Source organism: Callithrix jacchus, chromosome 2, assembly GCF_049354715.1.
Source record: "Callithrix jacchus isolate 240 chromosome 2, calJac240_pri, whole genome shotgun sequence".
NCBI lineage: Eukaryota > Metazoa > Chordata > Mammalia > Primates > Cebidae > Callithrix > Callithrix jacchus.
Genome location: NC_133503.1, coordinates 73514095 through 73530196, shown reverse-complemented (window position 1 = coordinate 73530196; position 16102 = coordinate 73514095). Strand labels below are relative to the sequence as shown.

Genomic DNA, 16102 nt, shown 5'->3' with positions numbered 1-16102 from the left:
TCCATGAGTGAGGTGAGGGTTGCAGGGGAGGAAAAAGTGGCTTCCCTGCACCTTCCTAGGTTCTTTGTCTGGGCTTCAAATTACATTGACATAAGACAGATTAATAAGAGAAAAGACATGTTTAATTATATACACGTGGGAGATTTACAAAACATGAGACTCAAAGATGGGTCAGATGATTGAAGCTTATGCATCCTGAGCTACAGAAAGGAAGAGGAGTGTGGAGCTGTCTTAGAGAAAAGTTATGGGAGGCTGATAGTGTGGTAGGAGTTATTATTTTAGGCAGATAGAGAGGAAAAGAGGTCTCTGTAAAGCTTTTTAATGCAGCTCCAGAAATGTTTATTTTTTTTTGGAAGTTTTTATTTTTATTTATTCATTTTTTTGTGATCTTCCCTCCTCAGCTTCCTGAGTAACTGGACTACTGGTGTCTGCTAACACACCTGGATAATTTTTTCATTGTTTGTAGAGACAGAGTCTCTCTATGTTGCTCAGGCTGGTCTTGAACTCCTGGACTCAAGTGATCCTCCCTCCTTGGCCTCCCAAAGTGCTGGGATTACAGCCACTACACCCAGCCTCTATTACATTTATCAACCTCAGTCACTCTAATCTTGTTTTATACACTTTGAGATATTTTAATCTTTACCCTCAAGCCTAAGACATGCATATAGAATAAAATCTTACATGGCATTAAATGATTAAATCTGCCAGAATGATGAGGATTTCTTTTTTTCTTTTTTTTCAAGAAAGAAAGAAAGAGAAAGAGAAAGGGGGAGAGAGAACAGGAGTCTTGCTCTATTGCCCAGTCTGGAATGCAATCTAAAAATAGGTATTTAAAAATCTCTTTTATACCGATAGTTGTGCTTAACAGCGGAGACAGGAAGAAATAAGGGAAGAAAATAACAAACAAACAGCCAACCAATATTTAAGTCTGTAAAATGCTATGCAAATGCTGAAGAGTGATTTACTTCCAATTATGTGGTCACTTCCAAAATAGGTGTAATGTGATACTGAGAAAAATGTATGTTCTGTGGACCTGGGGTGAAGAATTCTATAAATATTCACTGAGTTTACTTGTTCCAGGTCTGAGTTCAAATCATAGATGTCCCTGTTAATTTTCTATCTCGTCAATCCATCGAATATTAACAATGTGGTGTCAAAGTCTCCCGCTATTATTGTGCAGGAGTCCAAGTCTCTTTATAAGTCATTAAGAACTTGTCTTCTGTATCTGGGTGTTCCTATATTGGGGGCATATATATTTATGATCATTGACTCCTGTTGTTGCATTGATCCTTTTACCATTATGTAATGTCCTTCTTTGTTTCTTTCAGTCTTCGTTATTATTAAAGTCTATTTTGTCAGAGACAAAAGCTACAACTCTTGTTTTTGTTTTTTTCTCTCCATTTGATTGGTAAGTCTTCCACCAACCCTTTGTTTTGAGTCTTTGTGTGTCCTTGCTTATGAGATGGATCTGGATACAGCGTACCAATGGTTTTTTACTTTTTATTCAATTTGCATGTCTGTATCTTTGATTGGAGCATTTAATCCATTTAAATTTAGGATTAATATTGATATTTGTGAGTTTAATATTGTTGTTTAATGCTGGCTGACTATTTTGCCCATTAGTTGATATAGATTCTTCATTATGGAGATACTCTTTGCCTTTTGGTAAGTTTTTGGGATGACTGATACTGGTTGTTCCTCTCTGTGTGTAGTGCTTCTTTCAGAAGGTCTTGTAAAGCAGGTCTGCTGGTGATAAAATCTCTGAGTGCTTGCTTGTTCATGAAAATTTTTATTTTTCCTTCATTTATGAAGCTCAATTTGGCTGAATATGAGATTCTGGGTTGAAGATTCTTTTCTTTGAGGATATTGAATATTGACCCCCCCTCTCTTCTAGTTTGCAGGGTTTCAGCTGAGAGATCTGCTGTGAGTCCGATAGGTTTCCCTTTATGGGTAACCTGACCTCCTTCTAGCTTCCCTTAGAATTTTCTCCTTTATTTCAACCCTAGTGAATCTAGTGATTATGTGTCTTGGGGTTGCTCTACTTGAGGAATATCTTTGTGGTGTTCTCTGTATTTCCTGGAGTTCAGTATTGTCCTGCCTTACTAGGTTAGGAAAGTTTTTCTGAATAATATCCTGAAGAATATTTTCCAGCTTGGATTCATTCTCTTCATGACATTCAGGTACACCTATCAAACGTAAATTAGGTCTTTCACATAGTCCCATATTTCTTGGAGACTTTGCTCATTCCTTTTTACTTTTTCTTCTTTAATCTTGTCTTCTCGTTTCATTTCATTATGTTGGTCTTCGACCTCTGATATCCTTTCTTTTGCTTGACCAATTCGGCTGTTAAAACCTGTACATACTTCACAGAGTTCTTGTATTGTATTCTTCAGTTCCATTAATTCACTTCTATTTCTCTCTAGATTGTCTATTCTCATTAGGATTTCATCAAACCTTTTTTCAAGGTTCTTAGTTTCTTTACATTGAGCTAGAACATATTCTTTTAACTCACAGAAGTTTCTTAATATCCACCTTCTGAAACCTAATTCTGTTATTGGAACACACTAGTTCTCCATCAGGACTCGTTCCCTTGTTGATGAGGAACTGTGATCCCCTGTAGAGGGAGAGGCATTCAGATTTTTGGTATTCTCATCCTTTATGGTGGTTTCTTTCCATCATTGTAAATTTATCCACCTGTTGTCTTTGTAATTTCTGACTTTCAAATTAGGTCTCTAAGAGGACATCCAACTTGTTGATTCCCAGCGCCAGAATCTGAGCAACCCACTGCACCAGCTAAAACAGCAGCGTTAAGATTCATGGTGCTTTTCTGCCCAGGAATCTCCGGTCTAGCTTCCGTCTTAAGTCCCTTTTTCAATCAGCTGAATAGGCGATTCTGCCTTCCCGGAGCTCCAAACGTCAACCAAAAGGGGACCCAGTCCCATTTACTCTGCACCAAGAACTGCTGTGCTGGCCACAAGAGTCACGCTGGCGACCCATGGGGCTCCTCCGCTGGGAATCTCCTGGTCCGTGAGCAACTAAAATTCACCTGAAAGTGTGGCATCCTCTTGTTCTCTGCACTTTCACTGGGAGCTACAATCCTGAGCAGCTAGTAATCAGCCATCTTGATATTGTCAAATTTCAGTCTTGATATCTCATGATCAAATTGGTTGGGATTAGATAGAATGATCTATAAAGTTTCATTTAAACTAATTGGAGTTAACATTCACAAACTAAAGTAAGGGTAAATTTGGCTTTGAATGGGATTTTCATGTCATGGGAAAGGCTAATGAAAGGTTTTTGCCTTTTGAGTCATCATTTTGGCAAAATAATTTATGGCAATCTGGAAATTGTCCTTCCTGATGCCTGGCTTTTTGGACGGTTCAGAGCGCCTCTTCAGAAAAGAGGTAAACAGGACTATTTGGCATGTTTAGTCACATGAGATTTCCAATGTTTCTTTTCTTTTTTTTTTTTCTAAATATTATCTTTATTTATTTAGATTTATAAATGGAAGAAAAAAATCAGATAGTATTACAAGTGGAAGAGGGCTTGATTAATCTTACCAGAATCCTCAAAATAATGCTTCGAAACTTTTCTGAGAATAAGAGGAAAAAAGTGTTATAACCCCTCAACTTTATTTTTTTTTATTTTTTTTTTATTTTTTTATTGGATTATAGGTTTTGGGGTACATGAGCAGAGCATGCAAGACAGTTGCGTAGGTACACACATGGCAGTGTGCTTTGCTTTTCTTCTCCCCTTCACCCACATTTGGTATTTCTCCCCTGGCAATCCCTCCCCACCTCCCCCTCCCACTGGCCCTCCCCTTTTCCCCCCAATAGACCCCAGTGTTTAGTACTCCCCTTTCTGTGTCCATGTGTTCTCATTTTTCATCACCCACCTATGAGTGAGAATATGCGGTGTTTCATTTTCTGTTCTTGTGTCAGTTTGCTGAGGATGACGTTCTCCAGATTCATCCATGTCCCTACAAACGACACAAACTCATCATTTCTGATTGCTGCATAATATTCCATGGTGTATATGTGCCACATTTTTCCAATCCAGTCTATCATCAATGGGCATTTGGGTTGATTCCAGGTCTTTGCTATTGTAAACATTGCTGCAATGAACATTCGTGTACATGTGTCCTTATAGTAGAACGATTTATAGTCTTTTGGATATATACCCAGTAATGGGATTGCTGGGTCAAATGGAATTTCTATTTCTAAGGCCTTGAGGAATCGCCACACTGTCTTCCACAATGGTTGAACTAATTTACACTCCCACCAACAGTGTAAAAGTGTTCCTTTTTCTCCACATCCTCTCCAGCATCTGTTGTCTCCAGATTTTTTAATGATCGCCATTCTAACTGGCGTGAGATGGTATCTCAATGTGGTTTTGATTTGCATCTCTCTGATGACCAGTGACGATGAGCATTTTTTCATATGATTGTTGGCCTCATATATGTCTTCTTTCATAAAGTGTCTGTTCATATCCTTTGCCCACTTTTGAATGGGCTTGTTTGTTTTTTTCCTGTAAATCTGTTTGAGTTCTTTGTAAATTCTGGATATCAGCCCTTTGTCACATGGGTAGACTGCGAAAATTTTTTTCCATTCTGTTGGTTGCCGATCCACTCTAGTGACTGTTTCTTTTGCCGTGCAGAAGCTGTGGAGTTTCATTAGGTCCCATTTGTCTATTTAGGCTTTTGTTGCCAATGCTTTTGGTGTTTTGTTCATGAAGTCCTTGCCTACCCCTATGTCCTGGATGGTTTTGCCTAGATTTCCTTCTAGGGTTTTTATGGTGCCAGGTCTTATGTTTAAGTCTTTAATCCATCTGGAGTTAATTTTAGTGTAAGGTGTCAGGAAGGGGTCCAGTTTCTGCTTTCTGCACATGGCTAGCCAGTTTTCCCAACAACATTTGTTAAACATGGAATCCTTTCCCCATTGCTTGTTTTTGTCAGGTTTATCAAAGATTGTATAGTTGTATGTATGTTGTGTTGCCTCCGGTGCCTCTGTTTTGTTCCACTGGTCTATATCTCTGTTTTGGTACCAGTACCATGCTGTTTTGATTACTGTAGCCTTGTAGTATAGTTTGAAATCCGGTAGTGTGATGCCCACCACTGTGTTCTTTTTGCTTAGAATTGACTTGGCTATATGGGCTCTCTTTTGGTTCCATATGAAGTTCATGGTGGTTTTTTCCAGTTCTGTGAAGAAAGTCAATGGTAGCCTGATGGGGATAGCGTTGATTCTGTAAATTACTTTGGGCAGTATAGCCATTTTCACGATATTAATTCTTCCTAACCATGAACATGGAATGTTTCTCCATCTGTTTGTGTCCTCTCTGATTTCGTTGAGCAGTGGTTTGTAGTTCTCCTTGAAGAGGTCTCTTACGTTCCTTGTGAGTTGTATTCCTAGGTATTTTATTCTTTTTGTAGCAATTGCGAATGGCAGTTCGCTCTTGATTTGGCTTTCTTTAAGTCTGTTATTAGTGTAGATGAATGCTTGTGATTTTTGCACATTGATTTTATATCCTGAGGCTTTGCTGAAGTTGCTTATCAGTTTCAGGAGTTTTTGGGCTGAGGCAATGGGGTCTTCTAGGTATACTATCATGTCGTCTGCAAATAGAGACAATTTGGCTTCCACCTTTCCTATTTGAATACCCTTTATTTCTTTTTCTTGCCTGATTGCTCTGGCTAGAACTTCCAGTACTATATTGAATAGGAGTGGTGAGAGAGGGCATCCTTGTCTAGTGCCAGATTTTAAAGGGAATGCTTCCAGTTTTTGCCCATTCAGTATGGTATTGGCTGTTGGTTTGTCATAAATAGCTTTTATTACTTTGAGATACGTTCCATCGATACCAAGTTTATTGAGGGTTTTTAGCATAAAAGGCTGTTGAATTTTGTCAAATGCCTTCTCTGCATCAATTGAGATAATCATGTGGGTTTTGTTTTTGGTTCTGTTTATGTGGTGAATTACGTTGATAGACTTGCGTATGTTGAACCAGCCTTGCATCCCTGGGATGAATCCTACTTGATCATGATGAATAAGTTTTTTGATTTGCTGTTGCAATCAGCTTGCCAATATTTTATTGAAGATTTTTGCATCTATGTTCATCATGGATATTGGCCTGAAGTTTTCTTTTCTTGTTGGGTCTCTGCCGGGTTTTGGTATCAGGATGATGTTGGTCTCATAAAATGATTTGGGAAGTATTCCCTCTTTTTGGATTGTTTGAAATAGTTTTAGAAGGAATGGTACCAGCTCCTCCTTGTGTTTCTGGTAGAATTCGGCTGTGAACCCATCTGGACCTGGGCTTTTTTTGTGTGGTAGGCTCTTAATTGCTGCCTCAACTTCAGACCTTGTTATTGGTCTATTCATAGTTTCAGCTTCTTCCTGGTTTAGGCTTGGGAGGACACAGGAGTCCAGGAATTTATTCATTTCTTCCAGGTTTACTAGTTTATGCGCATAGAGTTGTTTGTAATATTCTCTGATGATGGTTTGAATTTCTGTGGAATCTGTGGTGATTTCCCCTTTATCATTTTTTATTGCATCTATTTGGTTGTTCTCTCTTTTCTTTTTAATCAATCTGGCTAATGGTCTGTCTATTTTGTTGATCTTTTCAAAAAACCAGCTCTTGGATTTATTGATTTTTTGAAGGGTTTTTCGTGTCTCAATCTCCTTCAGCTCAGCTCTGATCTTAGTAATTTCTTGTCTTCTGCTGGGTTTTGAGTTTTTTTTATCTTGCTCCTCTAGCTCTTTCAATTTTGACGATAGGGTGTCAATTTTGGATCTCTCCATTCTCTTCATATGGGCACTTATTGCTATATGCTTTCCACTAGAGACTGCTTTAAATGTGTCCCAGAGGTTCTGGCACGTTGTGTCTTCGTTCTCATTGGGTTCGAAGAACTTCTTTATTTCTGCCTTCATTTCGTTGTTTACCCAGTCAACATTCAAGAGCCAGTTGTTCAGTTTCAATGAAGCTGTGCGGTTCTGGGTCGGTTTCTGTATTCTGAGTTCTAACTTGATTGCACTATGGTCTGAGAGGCTGTTTGTTATGATTTCAGTTGTTTTGCATTTGTTGAGCAGTGCTTTACTTCCAATTATGTGGTCAATTTTTGTGTAGGTGTGATGTGGTGCTGAGAAGAATGTATATTCTGTGGATTTGGGGTGGAGAGTTCTGTAAATGTCTATCAGGTTTGCTTGCTCCAGGTCTGAGTTCAAGCCCTGGATATCCTTGTTGATTTTCTGTCTGGTTGATCTGTCTAATTTTGACAGTGGAGTGTTAAAGTCTCCCACTATTATTGTGTGGGAGTCTAAGTCCTTTTGTAAGTCATTAAGAACTTGCCTTATGTATCTGGGTGCTCCTGCATTGGGTCCATATACGTTTAGGATCGTTAGCTCTTCTTGTTGTATTGATCCTTTTACCATTATGTAATGGTCTTCTTTGTCTCTTTTGATCTTTGTTGCTTTAAAGTCTATTTTATCAGAGATGAGAATTGCAACTCCTTTTTTTTGCTTTCCATTAGCTTGGTAAATCTTCCTCCATCCCTATATTTTGAGCCTTTGTGTATCCTTGCATGTGAGATGGGTTTCCTGGATACAGCACACTGATGGGTTTTGGATTTTTATCCAATTTGCCAGTCTGTGTCTTTTGATTGGTGCATTTAGTCCATTTACATTTAGGGTTAATATTGTTATGTGTGAATTTGATACTGCCATTTTGATGCTAAGTGGCTGTTTTGCCTGTTAGTTGTTGTAGATTCTTCATTATGTTAAAGCTCTTTAGCATTCAGTGTGATTTTGGAATGGCTGGTACTGGTTGATCCTTTCTATGTGTAGTGCCTCTTTTAGGAGCTCTTGTAAAGCAGGCCTGGTGGTGAAAAAATCTCTGAGTACTTGCTTGTTCGCAAAGGATTTTATTTTTCCTTCACTTCTGAAGCTCAGTTTGGCTGGATATGAAATTCTGGGTTGAAAGTTCTTTTCTTTAAGAATGTTGAACATTGGCCCCCACTCTCTTCTGACTTGTAGTGTTTCTGCCGAGAGATCTGCTGTGAGTCTGATGGGCTTTCCTTTGTGGGTGACCCGACCTTTCTCTCTGGCTGCCCTTAGTATTCTCTCCTTTATTTCAACCCTGTTGAATCTGACGATTATGTGCCTTGGGGTTGCTCTTCTTGCGGAATATCTTTGTGGTGTTCTCTGTATTTCCTGCAATTGAGTGTTGGCCTGTCTTGCTAGGTGGGGAAAATTTTCCTGGATGATGTCCTGAAGAGTATTTTCCAGCTTGGATTCATTCTCTTCGTCCCCTTCTTGTATACCTATCAAACGTAGGTTAGGTCTTTTCACATAGTCCCACATTTCTTGGAGACTTTGTTCATTCCTTTTTGCGCTTTTTTCTCTAATCTTGGTTTCTCATTTTATTTCATTGAGTTGGTCTTCGACTTCAGATATTCTTTCTTCTGCTTGGTCAATTCGGCTATTGAAACTTGTGTTTGCTTCGCGAAGTTCTCATATTGTGTTTTTCAGCTCCTTTAATTCATTCATATTCCTCTCTAAGTTATCCATTCTTGTTATCATTTCCTCGAATCTTTTTTCAAATCTTTTTTCAAGGTTCTTAGTTTCTTTGCATTGATTTAATACATGATCTTTTAGCTCACAAAAGTTTCTCATTATCCATCTTCTGAAGTCTAATTTCATCATTTCGTCACAGTCATTCTCCGTCCAGCTTTGTTCCCTTGCTGGTGAGGAGTTTTGGTCCTTTCTAGGAGGCGAGGTGTTCTGGTTTCGGGTGTTTTCCTCCTTTTTTCGCTGGTTTCTTCCCATCTTTGTGGATTTGTCCACTGGTCGTCTGCGTAGTTGCTGACTTTTCGATTGGGTCTCTGAGTGGACACCCAGAATGTTGATGATGAAGTATTTCTGTTGCTTGGTTTTCCTTCTACCAGTGTAGCCCCTTCGCTGTACGACTGCTGAGGTCCGCTCCAGACCCTGCTTGTCTGGGGTGCACCTCTAGCAGCTGTGGCACAGCGAGGGATGCTACCAGTTTCTTTTTCTGCTATCTTTGTCCCAGGATGATGCCTGCCTAATGTCAGTCTTTTGGATATAGAGGGGTCAGGGAGCTGCTTGAGGAGACAGTTTGTACTTTATATGGGCTTAATTGCTGAGCTGTGCGCTCTATTGTTCATTCAGGGCTGTTAGGCTGCTATGTTTGATTCTGCTGCAACAGAGCTCATTAAAAAACCCTTTTTTTTTTTTTCTCAAATGCTCTGTGTTGAAGGGTTTGGGCTTTATTTTTGGATGTTCGATGAGGTGTCCTGCCCAGCTAGAAGGCAGACTAGCCACTGTTTGGCTGCCGAGGCTCCGCCCTGCTGTTGTGTGATTCGCCCTGTAACTGCAGGCTCTGCTGTGGTCTCCGCCACGCCCTGCGGCGGAGTCTCTTCGTTGTAGCGTGTTGCCTCGGCAACGGCAGGCTGCATCAGCAGTGGGCGTGTATCTCAGTAGGGACGGGTTGCCTCGGCAATGGCTGGCTGCGTCAGCAGTGGGCGTGTATCTCAGTTGGGGCGGGTTGCCTCGGTAGTGGTGGACGCCCCTCCCCCACAGAGCGTCTCGGACCGTCTGCTCGGGATAGTTTGAAATCGCGGTTTTGTTCGTCCCACTGGGTATCCCAAACGATCTGTCCCTGCAATCCCCTGGGCTGGGCTACTGTCCAAGTCTCGTTCAGTCTCAAGTCCAGCCCTCTCAAGTCTCAGGTTGCCGGTTCAACAGCGCACCCAGACGAGCGCGCCCTGTGGGGATTGCTGGGTAGGGCCGGCCGCCGCCGCCCCGGCTGCCGGCTTCGCCAGGCAGACCTACTGCCTGGCGTCCCGTGTCTTTTTATACTTGGGAGTTTCCCCGTTCTGTGGGCAACAAAGATCGGTCTGGAAATGCAGCTCTGACTCACCGTTTGCGGATTCAACGCGAGCTCCAATCCTGGGTTGTTCTCACAGCGCCATCTTGAGTCCTCCCTCGCCAATGTTTCTTTTCTATCTGGAAAGCACTAGCTCTTAGAACTCGGCCAGCAACTGATATGCAAATGCCAGCCATTAGAAACTAGGTTCACCCTGGAGAACATCATTCTCAGCAAACTGACACAAGAACAGAAAATGAAATACCACATGTTCTCACTCATAGGTGGGTGTTGAACAATGAGAACACATGGACACAGGGAGGGGAGCACTACACACTGGGGTCTGTTGGGGGGAATAGGGGAGGGACAGCAGGGGGTGGGGAGTTGGGGAGAGATAGCATGGGGAGAAATGCCAGATATAGGTGAAGGGGAGGAAGGCAGCAAATCACACTGCCACGTGTGTACCTATGCAACTATCTTGCATGTTCTTCACATGTACCCCAAAACCTAAAATGCAATAAAATAAGCTACAAGACAGAAGTATTAAAAATACATATAGCTTAAATAATTTGTTATTAGATACATATAGAAAAATGTAAAGTGTGATATAAATCATGTATTGATGAGAGTAAAACTGAGTGTTTCTATACATAAAAAAAAAAGAAACTGGGTTCACCCAAACCTGGTGATTCCTGCGGCCCTCTTGCCCTTGCCCCACGTGTGCCTGGCAACATGGCCATCCCATATCTCCCCATATGTGTAGGACATCCTGTCACCCTGCATTTGCATAGTAAAAGGCTAGGGTGGGAGGGCCAGTTTTCTCACAGGCTATGTGAATGACATGCCTGGCCAACCAATTCCTTGAGCCCTATGCAAATCAGACATCACCTCCTCCCTCCAGCCTCTACATATACCTGGGTGATTTCTGCCCCACTTGGGGTCTCCTTTTTCGACTTTGGAGTCCCCTTCCCTCAGTCTCTCCATGCTTTCTTCCTTCTTTCTTGCTTACTAAACTCTACACTCCTTAAAACCACTCCATGTGTGTCTGTGTCACTTTAATTGGACTCAAGCCAAGAGCCCTGGTGTTCCTCTACTCATTGGAGCTGTATCATTTTGGTGCATGGGCTAGGAAATGAAATTCACTCAACAGACTGGTGCATATGGAGTGGATCTCAACTTTAAATCTATCCTTTAATCTCAAGTCTCTCTTCCAGCTAACCTGTTGCCAAACTTTCTTTCTCTTCTATCTGCAGTCTTTTACCCTGTCTGTGTGTGTCTAATGTGCAGGAATCTTTACAGTTCTGGGAAACAGGTTTGTCAGAAAAGATCATGAATAGCGGCAGGCAGTAACTCAATAAATGTCTCTCTCTCTACGGTTTCCCTGGTGAGCACATGGTATTTCTAAGCCACCTGGTAGAAAACAGGTTCTAGGCCTCTCCTGGGAATGGGAAGTTTCTGCCTTTAGCACTTAGGAGTAAGATGTCTTCTGTAGCCAAATTTCAGTCTTGATATTGTCCCACTGGCAAGAAAATGGCCACTCACTCAATTCCTACATTCCTTTAAAGCTTAACTAATATGGAGATTTTAAGACTGGAAGTTAACCAGGACCATTTTTCTACAGGTAAATGCTTTAGTACGAGCCATAAGCCTGCTGTTCAAGCCAACCCAACACAATCGTCACGAACAAAATTGGCTCCAGGCCTCCATCTTGTTTCACGTCCCTGGGAACATGACCTGTAACAGCATGGCAATACTTTGTTTTAGTCTCCACCATTTTACAATGGCGGCTGTCTTCCTAAGTCAGTTCCTGGGTGAGGGCCACAAAACCAGATAAGGCAGTTTGACAATCTGGGTGGTGCTAGCTGACCCATGAAGGGCAGGGTTTACAATAAAGCACTGATCTTGAGAGCAGCTTAGAGAGGGTCAAAATCTTGTAGCCTCCAGCTGCATGACTCCTAAGCCATGGTTTCTAATCTTATGGCTAGTTTCTTGTCCTGCTCCCCAAGCAAGAGGAAAGTATATCTTAAGAATGGGCTGTTATCATCTTTGCTTTAAACTATAAACTGTAAACCAGGCTCCTCACAAAGCTGGTTCAGCCTATGCTCAGGGATGGACAAGGACCGCTTGGGGGCTGGAAACAAAATGAAGTTGTTTGAGTTGGATCTCTTTCACTGTCTCAGTCACAATTTTGCAATGACAGCTTCAAAATGTGGGAAGTAGAAAAGTTCCTTTTTAAAGTCTCCTTTCTTGTTAAAGAATAAGTGTGCTAATAACTTTAAGCCCTATCCTATGTAGCTGTTTGACATGCCATGCTTACAGGCATGTAGTACATTCTATGTCCTTGTACTTTAACCAAGATATCTGTACTGGACATGCTCACAGGCATGTCCCAGCTCTTCATTGCTTTCACCTGTTTAGATAAGTTTGAAGTTGTTAGCCAATTGGGTTTTTGTTTAGATTGTGAGGTCTGGCTCCAGCTAATAAGATCAGACACAGCAGTAAGGATGACCCCAAAAGTGTAAGGGATAAATTTGTGTGTTTTCCTTGGTTTGTACTCTTGTACTCTTATGGCAAGATAACTAGTGAGAATACCCTTCCTGCCATCCAGGAAGTAAAAATTGCATTGCTGAAAGATCCTTTGTCTCACTACTAATTTTTCTTGGTGGCACTTGGCATATATTTCCAACAAAAAGCTGTCTATCACTCCTTTGAAAATACTTTGTACACTTGAAGTTAAGTCATAACGTAATTAAGGCTCATTTGTTTTACCTATGAGGTTACTTTTGTAAAGTTCAAAGGCCAAAAATCTGAGCATTGAAATAAAAACATAGCAATGAGACTGTAAGACACTAATCTGCCCTTTAGAAAAAGGATTATAAAAGGTTTGTAAAAATTTACCTCGTGATCAGATTGGTTGGGATTAGATAGTATGATCTATAAAGTTTCATTTAAACTAATTGACGTTAACATTCACAAACTAAAGTAAGGGTAAATTTGGATTTGAACGGGATTTTCATGTCATAGGAAAGGCTAATGAAAGGTTCTTGCCTTTTGAGTCATCATTTTGGCAAAATAATTTATGGCAATCTGGAAACTGTCCTTCCTGATGCCTGGCTCTTTGGATGGTTCAGAGCACCTCTTCAGAAAAGAGGTAAACAGGATTATTTGGCATGTTTAGTCACATGAGATTGCCAAAATGATGCTCAATCTTCTTTAAGTTATATTTTGGTGAATAATACTAATATATATTCCAAAATTGTATGGGCTTTCTAAAATTCTGATGTGTATACTGTCAATCACAATTAAGCATGAAGTTGTTATAAACCATGAGGATAAATAAACTTCTTTGTCAGTCATGTTTTTAACTGTAACTATCCTGGAATTTTGTCATTCATAGACAATTGTTGTCTTACTTTGTTCCTTCTCAAAAGATGGTTTATAATCAAGCTATATTAAGGACTTTAACAGGTGTTCTCAAATGCATGTTTTTTTTTTTTTTTTTTTTTTTTTTTTTGAGACGGAGTTTCGCTCTTCTTACCCAGGCTGAAGTGCAATGGCGCGATCTCGGCTCACCGCAACCTCCGCCTCCCGGGTTCAGGCAATTCTCCTGCCTCAGCCTCCTGAGTAGCTGGGATTACAGGCATGCGCCACCATGCCCAGCTAATTTTTTGTATTTTTAGTAGAGACGGGGTTTCACCACGTTGACCAGGATGGTCTCGATCTCCTGACCTCGTGATCCACCTGTCTCGGCCTCCCAAAGTGCTGGGATTACCGGTGTGAGCCACCGCGCCCGGCCGAATGTATGTTTTTAATAGCTTTGAAGATTGTAACATTGGAATAGAGAGTGTATGGGACTCCTAAAGAACTGACATGTTCACAAATATCAAGCAAAATAAGAGTTAACTAAATGGACCACACTCAGAAAGTTAAAACCAACCTTTTTGACTTTTGCTTGGAATATTGCTGATTCATATTTTGTTTCTCAGAGTCAAGGAAACTTATTTTAAACCATTTATGGCTTTTAGTAATTGAGTAAGGTATACTACTGTGAACAAAATTTGGAGCACGTTTATTTTTCTCTGGCTGGTTCCTCTAGAATTTGGAGACTACCTGTGAGTACTCTTAACTTACTGCAATATAGTTGTTTGCATCAGTGCAATGGTAATCCATTTTTCTTTGTCAATAGGACACAATTGGAAAAACTGGTTATTTTACTGAGGCTTTGACTGAAAGGGTGTGCTTCCCTTTAAGGAATCAAGCTTGGCATGCAGAGCCAATAACAGCCCCTTGGGGAGAACTTGCCTCATACCTTGTCTACAGTCTCCACACGGCATTCTTAACCTGTGGTCAGTGAAGAATGAATGTCACTTTCTAACAGGTCTGGGAGCTCTGAGTTTATCTGGGGACCTCAAGAGGAGAGGATCACCCAGCTCACAGGTATTTGAGGATACAAACCCATGGCTGGGCTTGGCTTTAAAGGTCGTATTTGAGATTCCTTGTGGAACAGAGTTTCATCAAAGCCAATCCAAAAGGCCTATGTGGAAATAACCATTCTTGTGGCACTTTATGCAAATAATCAAGCAGGGTTAATCTAAAATGTAGGCAAAAAGCTTAAAAAACAATTAATGAGACTAGAATTTAATGACAAATGTGTGATAAGTTTTGAAGCACAATTTCTCTCTTTAGTCCTCATTTTTTATAAAAGCAAATTATGATATTAATAATTTGTTTATATCAAAAAATGAGGACAGGAGAGAGAAATTATGCCTTTCATAGTTTGTTTTTGAAATTTCATAATTATGAAATATTTCAAATTTCATAATTTCAAAAATTATGAAATTTCAAAAACAAACTGGTACCACCCTTGTTACTGATCCTTGAAGCCAGAATTACCTCAAAACAATTATGTAAACTGTCTCATTTTTTCTTTAAGAATCTTTGTGGTAGCTTTGCACAATGCAGTATCAAGCCAATAAGGTTTATTCGAGGCACGATTATTGCTAATTGAAAACTTTTCCCAGTACCCCGCCATGAGGACTTGAAATATAGTCGGCATTGGCAATTTTTGGTAATCTCTACATGGACTGAATTTAAAAAAAAGGAAAAAAAAATTTTGTTTTTTTTATCTCTCTGAATGCGTAGGTTGCCACGGCACATGCATTCGCACTGCAATGATCTAGTGTCTCCCTCTATGCTTCTTAGTTTGGCACTTGGAAGGAAGATGCCAGGTTAGCCAATGGTACTTAATCAATGAATCTTATCCCCACTGAGAACCACTACTTCCAAGGAATCAAGGTCCATTGCAAATCTAAAACCTAGCAGCTATATTACTTAAATTGGAAATAATAGGGTTGTAAGACACAGCATTTCTGCTGGATTGCATGTTAAAAGTGGCCCAGGAGTGGAAATTGATTTTGATCATTGTTCACTGAAATAAGAGCTCTGGTCTGAAATGCAGGAGCTGTACAAGCTTGGGGAAAGTTACTTCTCTTCTGAAGCATCACAGCTACTGCAAAGTTAAGTCCCACATTTCTTGGCACTCACTAATTACTAATTACTCTCTCTAACACAAACTCCATTTTTACGTCTTATGTTTTTAAGCAACATTCAGAGTTTTGTGCCTTCTCACAATTATACTTTAAATATTAATACAAGTATCAAGGTGTAAAATCTCAAAACAGCCAGGATGTTTGTATTTATTAGTTTCAGCTTTATTGCAGTATAATTAACAAATAAATATTGCATATATTCAAGGTGTACAGTGTGGTGTTTTGGTTTATGCATACATTGTGAAATGATTGTCACTAAATGTAGTTATCTCAAAACACCACAATGTATTTGTAATTTTCCTATAAGCATTAACATGGTAGAAATTACAGAGGATACAAATGCCTCATTCCATGCAATTAAGGACTTTTGGGGGCAGATTTATTCTTTATCATTGACACCATTGGGAGTGAGGTGTGAGGAAGAGATAATGGCAGGGGTGGACTTCAATCAAGATTCCATCATAGGGTACCCTGGAGGGACTTGGGGAATAATCTTTTGTTCAATGTCTTCTACAAATACCTCCTTGAAAACACTGGACCAAAATCTCCATTCAATCACTCCCTCACAAGAGACCAGCATCACTTCCTGAGAGCCCATGAAATATTGGGTACCATGTGGGCATGAACACACAATGGTGAAGGACTGGACATGGTCCAGCCCTGGGGAGTTTGGAATCTGATAC

At 40.3% G+C, this 16102-nt stretch overlaps 1 non-coding gene across 1 annotated transcript; it reads left to right on the top strand.

The window, feature by feature from the left end:
• Window positions 1-14815: 14815 nt before the first annotated feature.
• LOC118151756 (U4 spliceosomal RNA) lies at window positions 14816-14954 on the top strand. Its single transcript, XR_004740170.1, has one exon. It is a non-coding gene; the product is annotated as a U4 spliceosomal RNA (small nuclear RNA).
• The last annotated feature ends 1148 nt before the right edge of the window (window positions 14955-16102 follow it).